The sequence below is a fragment of the Pelodiscus sinensis genome, chromosome 7, assembly GCF_049634645.1.
Source record: "Pelodiscus sinensis isolate JC-2024 chromosome 7, ASM4963464v1, whole genome shotgun sequence".
NCBI classification, from domain to species: domain Eukaryota; kingdom Metazoa; phylum Chordata; order Testudines; family Trionychidae; genus Pelodiscus; species Pelodiscus sinensis.
Window position 1 is genome coordinate 76046230 of NC_134717.1, and position 15289 is coordinate 76061518.

Here is a 15289-nt window from a genome sequence, read left to right on the forward strand (position 1 = left end):
AAATCCCCCAGAAGTACGTCATGCTGATTAAAAGCACAAGAATGTGCCCTGGTTAAAAGTGGCAGAGGCTTGGTCTCCGTGCACATCTCCCTAGACTGCAAAAAGGGACAGGGCTGCTCTAAAAGTACTTGAAACAAGCAAAATGTTGACTCCCAATCTGTACCCATATGTTACATTCCAACTGCAAAATACCTTGTGTAATCGGCTTCAAGCTTCAGAGAATAAAATCCAATTTACCTGTCAAAAAGAAGCACTGAATGGCCCTCTCCAGAATGTGGTGGGGAATGAAGTGCTGCCGACTCTCAGCCCCACAGTCCCCCCCCCATGTTTAAGGGGGGGCGGGAAGAAGTAAAAGTTGGAACAATCCTCTAAAAAGGCCTAGTGTTCTTTGCACAGTTAGCCCTCTAATTACTATTAAACCCTAGTTCCTTTTTGTGTTCCAGGGGGTGTCTTCAATGTGATGCTGGCTCCTGGGTCTTTCATGAGTTTGTCCTAAACTCTGAATAGCTGATTCTCCTCCCTGCTCCCTTTTTCGATGTTTGTTCCCCTCCCCCTTCTTCTGCTTCTCTCTTTTCCCTTTGCTTTTCTGATAGTATTTTCTGTCCATGTTGTGTAGGGTCCTAAATGAATCTTGACTGCCCCCACGGCCGACTGGAGAAGCACAAAAGCAGCCCGTTCCACTGGCTACAGCACCATTGTGTGCCCTAACAATGCACTAATTGGTGGTGACAATTGTGCGGTTGGAGAGGCAGAGGAGGGGAGCAGGCGGTCTTTTCCACTCAGCGCACCCCCTCAATAACAAGAAGATGACAAGACCTGGAAAGAGAGAGAGAGAGAGAGACACACAAGCTACGCCGGCCAGCTTGTTTGTGCTGAGCTGCCACAAAATTAATAATGATCCGAGTAGAAATAATGATTTTTAGTGGGTGTGAGGGAGTGGAATAAAGGGACTGTCCCAATCTGCCAAGCGCTCTCAAGATCTTAGCGGCTGAAGAGTGTATGTGACGGGGCACCACTTAAATACTCATGGGAAAAGACCACAAACAAAACCCAGTGGAGTCGGATGCCCTGGTGCTCTGCTGTGTTTAAAAGAGCCCTGAATGAACTGGACTTTCAAACTCTCCTTTCTTCCTAGGACTGATGTGAAACAAGGAGTGACTGAGAACTACAGAGCTCTACTGTGTGTGCAGGCGAGGATGAGTGGCTGGTTGGTGGCGTAGCAATGCCTGGGATGGTACAACCGTAGGGCACAAAGTTGAGCACACCTGGGTGTCGTCTTCAACTGCGATACAAGCCCTCCCCCCCCCCAGCAAATGAAATAAGACAAGAAGGGTCAGAGGCCAAGGGAGCAAGGCTGCTCCCATGCTGTTGCATAAAGACCAGCATCTCATGTCACATGCATTGTGATATTTTTGGAGTAATTCCATTCATTTCTTGACACTGATCTGGCACAAGATCAGAATCTACCCCTGCATTTGCAGCAGCAGTTCTGTTTGGACAAGTGAGAGGCAGGTTCAAGAGCACACCCCAACCCCTCCAAACCAATATGCCGAAGACAGGAGAGTAGCAGTAGTAGTGTGGAAGGAGAAAGAAAAAAGGCTGATGGGGTTGGAGAGGTTAGACCATCTAGTCTTAAGACTGTCAGGCTACGTCTACACTGCAGGCTTTTTGCACAAGAACGGCTGTTCTGGCGCAAAACCTTGCAGAGCGTCTACACTGCAGGCGCGTTCTTGCACAAGTAAATTCACAGTACATCGTCGGAAACAGTCTAAGAACAGGGCCACCAGACACTGCTACCATGGAGACAAACCCTCCCCTCCCCCACCCATCCCTCAGGGTGCAGAGCTGCAAGATGGCTCATGCAGTGGCAGCCCGTCCATAGGCAGTCACCTAGGGTGCCAAATTAAAAGGCCGTTGAGGGATTTGGAGACGAGGGCGCCAATCGCACGTGTCGCCTAGAGCGCCAGTTGCTGTCAGCTCGTCTAGGGCCGCTCCTGGGCTCATGCATGGGACATTTTTGGTAAATGCTTTGATGTAAAGTGACCCTAGTTATCTGGAGCAAGAAGCAAAACCTCTTACTAGTAACAGCAGCCTACGGGAGACCAGTAATTCTCCCAAACTAGACAAGACTAGAAGGCTCCAATTCTGGCTTGAAGAAATTGAGGAATAAATTTGGGAGACTCATACAAAGGGATAGAAAAATGTCTGGTCAAGATGGACACATTGAGCTTGGATCCAGACTTCCCCCAAGTCAGGGTTTTGGCCCAGAGGCTTTAATCTGGCCCACTGTAAAAATTGGATTCAGCTGTAAAGTTTGGAGCTGAGCCTAAGGTTCTGTGGATACTCATGTCCACAATGCTGTGCTTGAGGCAAAAAGAAGGCAGCACAAGCCTGCCAGCCGTGGCTGCTCTGGAGTATGGAGTACGGCCCTGAAACTCTGCGCCCAAACAGCGTGTGCCGTTTACAGAGGTGGTGTCATAAACCTAGCCTGCTCCCATGGGCTTTTTCTTTGCAGCACTGGGTGAGTGAAGATCTTGCTCAGGGTACGTCTAGACTGTGGCGCTATTTTGGGATGCTGGAAGTATCCCACAAGAGCAATGCCACATCTTTAAATGCTTCCGCTATTTCCCGAAAAATGAGGGTTAAAGGATTTGTCGGAATAGTGCCTTAGTTTGAAATCTGGTGCTGTCTACACGGCGTCAAATTTCAAAATAAGCGCTTTCAACCTGTCGCACAAATTGCGGAGCTTATTCCAACAGAAGGGTGCTGTCTAGACGCACCCTCAAAGCCGCACACCCTGGGAGACAGTGCCCGGAACTCCATTCTGGCCTCACCCAAGGTGGTGCTGCCTATGGCCAAGGGGAAGGGGGGTAGATCCCCAACCCCTACTGCACTTCCATGCGCTCTGACACCTGCTAACATCTAAGCTTGTGGTCCATGAGATGGAAGAAAAGGGGAAGGTGATGAGCCCTAGTAGTACTCACAAAAATTGCATGTGGGGTGCGTTCCAGTGGCCCTTCACATCCCACCCCCCCACATGTGCAAGGCAGTGACAGCCTGGCCTCCAGCATGGCATGCTTTCTCCTCCTCCACCCACAGCCCCTACCGTGCCCCTAGAGCCAGCCAGCATTGTCTGACAGATTGTGGTCAGTCTCTCTCCCCCAATGCCCTGACCGGGAGGCAAGGCCACCCTCCCAGCACCCTGATAACATTAGAACTGCTGATAGTCAGTTACATGCTGCCAATGTAACAAGCCTTTTGGGCTTCCCTTCGCCTTGTAGGGTCCAATCTACCACCTACGGAAATCTTCTGTGAGTTCAGTGGGATCAGAGCTTTACGGAGTGAGACTCGTCTCTGCCCTGAAAGAAGGGCTTTGTTGCTTTATGGCTGTGCAGCAGCACGTGACATAAATCTCTAGGTACAGTTAACAGTGTCACTACTGGGTACATACTGATGGCATGGAAGTGTCTATTTCACCCTCCTTATTTTTCCTGGGCTCCTCTAGAGTTAACTTGGTACCAAACACACATACAGCTGCTTCATTCACTGGGAATAGGTCATGCTTGCAAACTGACAGTTCAGAATTACACTGTGGGTTTGCATTGAAGTGAATGGGATCTGTCCCTGTTTATGGGGCCAGTCCTGCTGCCAGTGAAGCCAGAGACCATGCCCAGAGGAAGGGCCCCAGCAGCCTGTTGTGCACTGCTGTGCATGTGCCCTTTGAGTTCAGTAGCAGGTGCAGGGCTCAGTGCATCCAGCATTCAGGGCAAGGTTCTGTGCCCATGGACTCGGAGACAAAATTCCCCTCCAGGCAATGCAGCAGGTGATATTATTCCCCGTGAGTGGGGCAGAACCAGGCACTGGATTAAGTGCACTTTGGCTTAGCAATTGCGCATTATGTACCTGCCTATGGCATTAGTCACAAGCCAGTGAGGTTAGTTTGTAAACAAAACGTGCTTAATACAAGGACACCTCGGCTTCAGTTTTTACATACATAGGCCTGATTGCTCCCCGCTGCTGGTTTACTTGAGCCTAGCAACTACACGCCCTTATGCAGGGATTGTATTTACACAGTACATACAAGTGTTAGTAGGGCTCTTACTATTAACTTGCTACGAGATTGTCTGTATGAGAATGGCTGAGTTCGCTATGAATGGGAAGTGCAACTCTTGAAACAAGCCCTGGCCTTTCTTTTTCCCGACGACCCTCCAAACTCGTTTTTAGTGTCTGATTGATTGAACTGCAGGAACTCATGAGTCACTTACTAGGGGCAATGCAGCAGCTCTTCAGCATGAGCACCATCCCCACGCCAAGGTTTGTGTTGGTCTCTCTTGCACATGGCTGGAATTCGTTCCTGCTGGCTCTGCAGTCTGTGTCTGGATTGACGGTGATTGACGAGAGGCCTGGGCAGTTGATGAGGGAGGTTAGTTTCTCAGACTGGGGTCTGGGTGGGGATCCAGGCCACACATATATTATTGTTAGTTTAGAAATGTTGCCGTAGACCACTGAACCTGGCCCTTGCTGTGGTCACGCCCACCTAATAGAAATGTTACATTCTACTTCTGCCATTTGGGCTGCCTGTTAAAAAATGAGTAATTGAAGGATTATCAAAGTCCATAGCCTCCAAGGCCTGAAGGGACCATTTTGGTCACCTGTCTGACCTGTATGACACAGGCAAGTTGGGCATTGTAAATTCACACTGTATGGAAGCTTTCAATTCTTCCATGCAACTAATGGCGACAGAGTCAGGCCGAGGAACTGTAAGGGTGACTTTTTAATGGCATGTCCTTGAAGAAAAGTATTTCCATGTAGACTGGAAGGCCCAGGTGATGTGAGTGACTCCTCTACTGTGTTTTCTGAGAAAAGGGCTGGGGCTTCAAAGAACTTTGAGTTTTCCGAGCTGAATCTTGGGTAGTACACAGTGTGCAAATAGGACAGGAAAGGGGCAAAAATTCCCATAACAGCTGGTTTCCCCCAGCACGTTGGATGTCAGAGGTATGGGAGGGACGGTTGTTCTCCCTGTGAGACAGTGCTCCCAGAGCAGTGAGAGGGGTGTCTAGAAATGGGTATGCCCTCAGGCTGGGGGATATAAGCGAACCCATCAGGAGGAAAACAATGCAGAAGGGTGGTTGGGTTAGAGGCTCATTCAGCATTACCCTCATGAAGTCTTTTCAGGGGAAGAACAGATTCATGCAGTTGGATCACAACACACTCACTGGCCCCACATGTGGAGGGGACAGGTACACTGCCCGCCTTGCTGATCTTAACTAGCACCAGCACCTGTTCTCCCCCAGAGCCCACAGTGCCAATCCCCCCAGCAGGGCATTTCTTCTTCCTTCAATGCCTCTGTTGAAGCAGGTAAGCTGACCAGTTAACAGAGTGGGCTAGCAGAAGTGGCAGTTAAGTACATTCTCACTCTATCTTGCAAGGCAAACAAGGGCCACCAAGGCAAGATTTTATTGCAGTCGTTACACTTTACTGCCAGGAGGCCGTTCCAAAGTGTTTACAACAGGGTAAGTGGGGGCAGGAAAAATCACAGCTACAAGGTTATTGACCAAACTGAAATAAAGGTCCCTCATGACTCCTACCCCAACTTGCCCATGATAGTGGATGGAACACATTGTTTGAAATCTTGGTTCAAACACTCATCAAATGAAATGGAGTACAATGGAAAAAGCTGCTGCAGTGCAGTCATGTGAGCCTAAAGCTATAGCGTCCCAGCCACCAAGATCTCCGCTTCCCATGAGAATCACAGAACACTAGAACTGGAAGGGACCTCAAGAACTCATTCAAGTCCCCTGCCCTCACAGCAGAACCTAGCACCATCTAGACTAGTGGTCTCCAGCGTGGTGCCCGTGGGCGCCATGGCACCCGCCAGGCCATTTATGTGCGCCCGCAGAGCAATCTGGGCTGGCCCCGTCCCCGGGCATGTGGCAGGTGCCAGCCCTGGGCGCATGGGTGGCCCCTGCCCAGGGTCGCAGCACATGCTGGCCCCGGCCCCGGGCGTGCGGCACATGCTTGGCCCCGCCCCCAGGCACGTGGTCTGTGAGCGGCCTTGTCCCCGTACACGCAGTGCATGAGCGGCCCCGCCCCCGGGCACCCGGCAGCCCCAAGACGTTGGGGACCACTTGTCTAGACCATCCCTGATAGACATCTATCTTCAATATCTCCAGAGATGGAGATTCCACAACCTCCCTGGGCAATTTATTCCAGTGTTTAACCACCCTGACAGTTAGGAAGCTTTTCCTATTGTCCAACCTAAACCTCCCTTGCTGCAGTTTAAGCCCATTGCTTCTTGTCCTGTCCTCAGAGGCCAAGGAGAACAATTATTCTCCCTTCTCCTTTAACAACCTTTTAGATACTTGAAGATCATGTCCCCTCAGTTTTCTCTTTTCTTAAATAAACAAGCCCAATTCTTTCACTCATCCCTCGAGCTCATGTTCTCTAGACCTTTAATCATTCTTGTTGCTCTCCTCTGGACCTTCTCCAATTTCTCCACATCTTTCTTGAACTGTGGTGCCTAGAACTGGACACAATATTCCAATTGAGGCCTAATCAACACAGAGTAGAGCGGAACAATGACTTCTCGTGTCTCGCTCACAATACTCCTGTTAATGCAGCCCAGAATCATACTTGTTTTGCAACTTTGTCACACTGTTGACTCATGTTTAACTTGTGGTCCACTATGTCCCTTAGATCCCTTTCAGCAGTGCTCCTTCCTAGACAATCACTTCCCATTCTGTTTGTGTGAAACTGATTGTTCCTTCCCACGTGGAGTACTTTGCGTTTGTCCTTTACCTCAGACTATTTTTCTAGTTTGACCAGATCATTTTGAATTATGACCATATCTTCCAATGCACTTGCAACCCCTTCCAGCTTGGTGTGACCTGCAGATATAATAAGCATACTCTCTATGCATTATCTAAATAGTTGATGAAGATATTGAACAGAACTAGCCCCAAAACAGACCCCTGCGGAATCCCAAATGTTATGCCCTTCCAGCATAACTCTGAACCATTGATAACTACTCTCTGAGAATAGTTATCCAGCCAGTTATGCACCCACCTTAAAGTAGCCTAATGATGAGCCAAAACTTCCTGCTATGTGTCATCCTATTGACTGAAAAGGTGTGGGGGGAGAGGGGAGGGGAAAAGATGTAGAAATGAACTTACTCACCTTGTAAGTCAAATAAGGAGGTAAGAGGAGGTCTTATCAGGAACGTGGTTACATCATGTGGCTCATTTGGCTTCAGTCAAACATTAACTCGCTGCTCTTTATCATAGCTGGTTTCTTCATATGGATGAAGTCCAAAGGCACCTGAGTAGATTTGTCATGGACCAGCAGCCTGCTCAATGTGATGCTGTATAAACACAGATCAAAGAAGGAAGTCTCTCCCCAAAGAACTTTCAATGTAAGTCCAGGACAGGAGAAAACAAATGGATACAACTTCTGTATATCAATAAAGATATTAGTTCTTTTTATCAGTAGAGCTCAGCATTATTGCTGCCTTGTATAAATGGAGAAACCAGGCACAGAGAGGTTAAATGGCATGCTTTCAGCCGCCATGCGGTAGGGCTGGGAGTAGAACTCGGCTCCAGTCCCTCTTCAGTGCACTAGCCACTAGGTCACACTCTCATGTGCATTATACCAGGTGCACAGAATTAACCTGCAGGGAAGAGAGGGCTCGGACTGGAAACACACAGGCACAATGAAGGGTTAATTTTCACTTGCTAATCTCCATATGAGCTGCCTGGTAAGAGCCGTAGGGATTGAACAGACCGAGCACAGGACAAGGGGAGCAGCGCGCGGGAACGCCCGCGAGCGGGAACCCTGCTGGCCGAGGCTCTGTTTCCCTCGCTGCGGGAGGGACGGGTTTGAGCGGGGACCGCAGCGTGTAAACAGAGCCGAGGGCGGAAACGCCTGTCCTCGCGCCGTGAGGAGTCATTGTGCAGCCCGGGCCACTGGCCCAGTGGCGCTGTGACGCGCCAAGCGCGAGGCGAAGGTTCCCGTTGGCGGGCTGCTGGCTGGGTCGGGAGCGCTCTGTGCAGAGCAGAGCAGAGCACGCGCCACAGGTTGGTCAGTCTGCGCTGTCTCTGTTTACACACACACACACACACGTCTGTCTGTCTGTGTTTACACACACACACACACACCCCTACACACACACACCCCTACACACACACACACACCCATCTACACACACACACACACCTACACATACACACACACACCTACACACACCACACACACACATCTACACACACACACACACCCATCTACACACCTACACACACACACACACACACACACACACGTCTGTCTGTCTGTGTTTACACACACACACCTACACACACACCTACACACACACACACACACCCCTACACACACACACCCCTACACACACACACACACCCATCTACACACACACACATCTACACACCTACACATACACACACACACCTACACACACCACACACACACATCTACACACACACACACACCCATCTACACACACACACACACACACACACACGTCTGTCTGTCTGTGTTTACACACACACACACACACACCCCTACACACACACACACACCCCTACACACACACACCCCTACACACACACACACACCCATCTACACACACACACATCTACACACCTACACACACACATCTACACACACACACACACCCATCTACACACCTACACACACACACACACACACACGTCTGTCTGTCTGTGTTTACACACACACACCTACACACACACACACACACGTCTGTCTGTCTGTGTTTACACACACACACACACACACGTCTGTCTGTCTGTCTGTGTTTACACACACACACACACACCTGTCTGTCTCTGTTTACACACACACACACACACACACACACCTGTCTGTCTGTGTTTACACACACACACACACACACACACACACCTGTCTGTCTGTGTTTACACACACACACACACACACACACACACCTGTCTGTCTGTGTTTGCCTGCGGTGCCCATCAACTTGCTGATGTGTTTGTATTTCTTTCTATATTGTATGCATACACACACACACATATGTACGCATATCTCAGTGTATACAATGTTTTTTATTTATAACACAAAGGGGTGTGTGTCTGTGTGTATATAGCTAGATATGAGAAACTGACACACACACACGTCTGTCTGTCTGTTTGCCTGTGGTGCCCATCAACTTGCTGGTGTGTTTGTATTTCTTTCTATATTGTATGCATACACACACACACATATGTACGCATATCTCAGTGTATACAATGTTTTTTATTTATAACACAAAGGGGTGTGTGTCTGTGTGTATATAGCTAGATATGAGAAACTGACACACACACACACCTGTCTGTCTGTGTTTGCCTGTGGTGCCCATCAACTTGCTGGTGTGTTTGTATTTCTTTCTATATTGTATGCACACACACACATGTAGGCATACCTCAGTATATACAATGTTTTTTATTTATAACACAAAGGGGTGTGTGTGTGTGTGTATAGCTAGATATGAGAAACTGACACACACACACACATGTATGCATACCTCAGTGTATACAATGTTTTTTATTTATAACACAAAGGGGTGTGTGTCTGTGTGTATGTAGCTAGATATGAGAAACTGACACACACACACACACACACATACAAAGATTTTTATAAAGGTCCAGTCTTTGTAATTCTGGCAACACCCCAAACTCTTAATGACCTCAGCTGGAATTCTGATTGCCCTAAGTAGGCAGAATCCAATTTCATTGTGTAGGTATGTCAATATCTGCAACACAATACAAATACATTACTCTCTGCTAGGGGAAAGTGCATTGAAATGTTTTGTTTTATTTTATGCAGTAGAATTTTTGCTTTCTCGTGGGACAAGTACCTGAGCAATAGTAATTGAATTATTGGTAATGGGATTATTTAATCCTACAAAACATATGCCTACCTTGTGGGACTATATAATACTAATAGTATTAGTTTAGATTTTATGGTCAGTGGCACCATTTACTAGGATAGAGTGATATGACAGGAAAAAAATTCTTTGATTTATTTCTCAGAAAACAAATATTAAAGGACCCAAGCTTGCAAAGACTTGCTCAGACATGTAATTTTACTCACAGAAGTGAATAAGGCTACTTGCAGTGCATAAAGATAAACGTGGAAAATCTTTGAAGAAGCACAATACAAGTCATTTCAGGTAACTGTAGCCCCAATAGACAGTTTGGGAGGGTTTGGGGTTAGTGATGTTTTTACTGAATCTGAAGTTTACAGGTTTATAATTCCAGATTTAAAAAAATCACAAACTCAATGTAGTGGAATAAGGAACTGTATAATGTATCTGAAGCTACACATACAGAGACTTACATAGCCCCCCTCACCACATTTTCTGGCCTCCTGGGATCTGACTGATTTTGGCAGCTTAAAAATAATATAGTATGTTTCATTTAAGGTAATCAGCTGTGGTCAGGTTTCTGCTGAACTTTTGCAAAGATCGCTTAAGATAAAGTTTATAATATTTTGTTCATAAACTGAGAGCCAATTCTGTGTTGTGACTGTGTTAGAGGCTAATATGCTATTATAACAATAATGTGATGTAACCATCTTCCAGAGTTGGCTGATTTTCACAAGGTTGACATGATCTTAGTGGGTTGGGTTGCTGTGCTGTGTTTCAGTCTCTGTTGGGTGGTTATTCTTTCAGGTGATAATAAAGGTGTAAAATTGCCAGGGCTGACCAGCTGGGAAATCAGAAAATATTTTTTAAATTATTTTATGCCAGTTATTAAATCGTGTTTTTTTTTTTTTTTTTTTTTTTTTTTTAAATAATCAAAGTTCAGGTGAACTACAAGGTGTGACTAGCTTTGCATTTCCAAGACAGTTTCCCCAATTATCACCTCTAATACCATTAACTCACAAACATCCCACTCTCCCCACCTCTAATATCATCAATTCACAGACACTTACCTTCCTCCCCCCCCCCCCCCCCGCATCCCCTTCCTGTTCTGCAATGTGATTTGTCCTTTTCATATTTGTTCTTTTTTTTAATTGTATCCTTTGGTATATATGGTTGTGACTATTTTCTTCCACTATTTGATCTGAGGAAGTGGGTCTGGCCCACGAAAGCTCATCATCTAATAAACCATCTTGTTAGTCTTTAAAGTGCTACATAGTCCTGCATTCTGTCCATTAGAGTCCTTCACCTGGTTTGCATGGGTCCCTATTAGTTTCTTTGTGGGAAACCAATGCCCCCAAGAATCAGTAGTACTTTAGTGTGAGAGTGGGTCTCTAGTGTAACCAAAGCAGATTATTCATTTGTTTTAAATCTTCTATTTATTTGTAGTGCCTCCCCTCTCCCCCCACCCCCCCAATCCCAGGCTCTGCCTGTATTGCTGATTGGAGACAAACTGATAGCACAGCAATTCTAGTTGTAAAAAGCATCAGCCTGAGTAATACATTTACTACTTCAGTCACTTACACAATCCCTCTGTGCTTGCAGCCTGGTGTGTCCTCCCAATGACATCACCTATAACAGCACCTGACTGCTACAGCAGGATTCAGTCTTCTTTGTGCTTATCTTGGAAGCTATTAGGGCCAGTTTTCTTCTTCAATCTCTGAATTGTCTAACTGGAAAAAGATGCAGGGTTTTTAACCAGCTCAGTGTGACAAAATGTGAATTAAATAAACACACATGAAACAAAGAACAGAAGTGGGCACCATGTATGATTTCCCAGAATGCCATCTGCTTACAACAAGAGTGGGTAGAATTCCAGTGAGACATGTGGGCTGGTCTCTGTAGAAACATAGGCCTGCCCTGTTTGCAGCATAGTGTAGGCTTGTCAGATGGTAATGTACAGTAAATGTCCATTAGGGCCCTGATTCGGCAAAGTATGCAAGTAAATCTGATGAGGTTCAACAAGGACAAGTGTAGAGTCCTGCACTTGGGATAGAAGAATCCCAAACATTGTTACAGGCTGGGGACCAACCAGCTAAGTAGTAGTTCTGCAGAAAAGGACCTGGGGATTACAATGGATGAGAGGCTGGATATGAGTCAACAGTGTGCCCTTGTAGCTGAGAAGGCTAATGGCATATTAGGTTGCATTAAAGGGAGCATTGCCAGTAGATCCAGAGATGTGATTATTTCTCTTTATTTGGCTCTGGTGAGGTCATATCTGGAATATTGTGTCCAGTTCTGGGCCCCCAGTTACAGGAAGGATGTGGATGCATTGGAGAGGCAACCAAAATGATTAGGGGGCTGGAGCATATGACCTACGAGGAGAGGCTGAGGTAGTTGGGTCTATTTAGTCTGCAGAAGAGAAGAGTGAGGGGGGATTTGATAGCAGCCTTCAACTTCCTGAAGGGAGGTTTCAAACAGGCTGGAGAAAGGCTGTTCTCAGTAGTGATGGATGGCAGAACAAGCAAGAATGAGGTCCAGGTTGGATATTAGGAAAAAACTATTTCATTAGGAGGGTAGTGAAGCACTGGAATGGGTTACCTAGGGAAGTATTGGAGTTTCCATCCCTAGAGGTGTTTAAGTCTGGGCTTGACAAAGCCCTGGCTGGGTTGATTTAGTTGGGATTGGTCCTGCCTTGGGCAGGGGGCTGGATTTGATGGCCTTCTCTTCCAGCTCTAGGGTTCTATGATTCTCTGACTCTTGTAAGCTTCTCCTTCAATTGTTGGATGCATTGTCACAGAATATATATGATAACGAAAAGTGCTTTTTAGGGCCGTGGTGTAGCCTGATCTTTGGGGAATTCTTGGATTGGGTCTGTTTTTTTCCTGGACAGTTACACTTTCACTTGACCCTGGAGAAGGGCCCTCCCGTCCCTAAGAAGCAGGACTCCTGTCTTCCCTGGGGAGCATGGAAAGGAGGGGGCCTCTGAATTCACCACAGGAACCGGGTTATATTTGATTGGGAGGGCAGAGACCCACTGCGCTCTGCTCCTGCCACACAGAATAGTCTCCTGCTGGGAGGATCATTTGTCCAATGTGTTTTAGGCTTTCAGCAGAGGCTTCTGCGTCCGTTAAACCGTGGTGACTTTTTCATGCTTTTCTGTGAGACCAGAAGGACTAAACACTTCCTCCTTTTTATTTGTAAATGAAAGCTGACAGTCTGGTGTGGTCATGTGACCCAAGGAGCTGGGACCTAAGGCTCAGACCTGTAACCACTGTGCCCTAATCTGGCTTTGACTGGCTCAGTTCCAGTAACTGCATTTGTCCTTCCTCCTTGCTTTCAGCTGAAGAAGTTGGTCTTTAGTTCCCCTTCGAAAAGCTGTTCCTGATATGGCAAGCAGTTGACTTCTAAAGGGTCTCTCTTTAAGCACTGGGTAAGTGATACCTATATGCCAAGGGTGGGAAATCTAAGGCCCGGGGGCTGAATACAGCCTCCTGCTTGCCTGAATCCGGCCCCTGAGGCTCAGGGTCCCCCTCCCTGCATTGGAGAGCCCTCATTGGCACTCCAGCCCCTCCACGGTCCTTCTCCCCCATGGGGCTGGAGCACACGCTAACCTGGGGCCCCCTAGGCTCTGGTGTGCAAGGGAAATGGAGGAAGAGTCTTCCTCCTTCTTAGTTGTAGGGTTGCCAGGTGTCCAGTTTTGAACCAGACAGTCCAGTATTTGAGCTTTCTGTTCAGGAAACAAATTGAGAAAATGTCAATGAGAAAATATAAATGTCCGGCATTTTCTAAATAAGATGTAATGTCAAGTGTGTCTGGTATTTTTGTTGAAACCATCTGGCAACCCTATATGGGGACCACATCAATGAGGATTTGGGGTTTTTTTTGTTTCTCACTTGTGTGTGGCCCCCGACTGATTTCTCTGTGCCTGCTCTATGGAGTTGGTAAAATGCCTTGGAACCATTCAGGGTGAAAGGAGCTATGTAAATACAAGGATTCGTGAGACACCATTGCACTTTTCTAGATCTCTAGTGCCTAAGGGATCCACTTGCAATGTAAGGATTTGTCTGTTATCATTTTGGGCTGTCAAATCCTTGTCCCTCATCCTGAAATATTTGCCCTGAGGAGAAAAGGAAATCAGCGGCCTTGATAGAGAAATGCTTCTACTCCGGATTTTACAGTTGGACTGTCAAGTTATGAAAGTGTATTAAAAAAACACCCCTTAAAATCAAATTAGTCAGTGGATACCCAGTTATGTCTTATTATAATAGTAGGAAAATACTGCAACCTACTCATCCCCTCTGCTTATTTACCCATTTCCTTTAGGTCCATTCCAAATGTTCCAGCTTCCATCATCAGCCATAAAGAAATGAACAGTCTGCCAGAAAAAAAATATGTCCTTCCTTTTCCTATAACTGTAGAATTTATCTCCAAAATTTGCCTGGTGGGAGGTGGAGCACTCAGCACTTCCTTGCAGCCAAGTTATCAAAATTCCCTCCTAATGTTTTAGTGTAACATTTTTGAAAGCTCACTACTTTCAGTGATGCTTAGACTCCTAACCCACGTAGGCACTTTTGAAAAATGTACCCTTAGCCATCAGTGTTGTAACATAGTGCTTTCCAGGTTAGGTACTTCCTGTCATTGGTCAGTCTTAAATGTGTTCTTCTGAATTTAATTGAATGTTCCATTGTTCATATATTATGCAATGGTAAATGGGAACACCTGATTTACTCTGTGTATAGCGTTCATTATTTTATATGCCTTGATCTTTTATTAATCTCTTCCCTAAACAAAACAGTGCTATTCTCTTCCTGTTTTTCTTTGTATGGACTCTGTGTCACCCATCTCTGGAACCCTTCTATTGCTGAGCTCTCTTTCTCTTTCTCTTTCTCTTTCTCTTTCTCTTTCTCTCTTTTTTTTTTTTAACTTTGCTATGTTATATTTTTGTTGTTGTTGTTGTCAGGTGACCAGACTGGAATTCAATTTTCAAGGTGAGCGCAGACCATTGATGGATAGAACATCATGCTAATGTTTGCAGGATAGTTTCTGTCCCCACATCCTGGCATGTTGTACACTCTTGGTACATTGCTTTGTGTTAAGTTTCACTGTTGAACTGGCAATAGGCATGAACTGGCAGGCAATAGGCATGCCCACAGACTTTCCTTGTGTGATTAGAATCCTAGGGCTGGAAGAGACCTCAGGTGGTCATCAAGTCCAGCCCCCTGCCCAAGGCAGGACCAATCCCAATTAAATCATCCCAGCCAGGGCTTTGTCAAGCTGGGATTTAAAAACCTCTAAGGATGGAGATGCTACCATCTCCCTAAGAAACCCATTCCAGTGCTTCACCACCCTCCTAGTGAAATAGTTTTTCCTAATATCCAGCCTAGACCT

The 15289-nt window shown here is 46.4% G+C and overlaps 1 protein-coding gene across 12 annotated transcripts in view; it reads left to right on the plus strand.

The window, feature by feature from the left end:
• The first annotated feature begins 7866 nt into the window (after positions 1–7866).
• PLEKHM3 (pleckstrin homology domain containing M3) overlaps positions 7867–15289 on the plus strand; it is a 148865-nt gene continuing 141442 nt past the window's right edge. For 2 of the 12 annotated variants that reach the window (XM_075934374.1, XM_075934375.1), the window contains exons 1-2: positions 7870–8072; positions 13242–13331. The gene's annotated coding sequence lies outside the window, so the exon portion shown is untranslated. Of the gene's footprint in view, positions 8073–10067; positions 10208–13241; positions 13332–14861; positions 14890–15289 lie in introns of all 12 variants that reach the window. The other 10 variants (XR_012905414.1, XM_006129034.4, XM_025187732.2 and 7 more) reach the window with 9 other exon arrangements.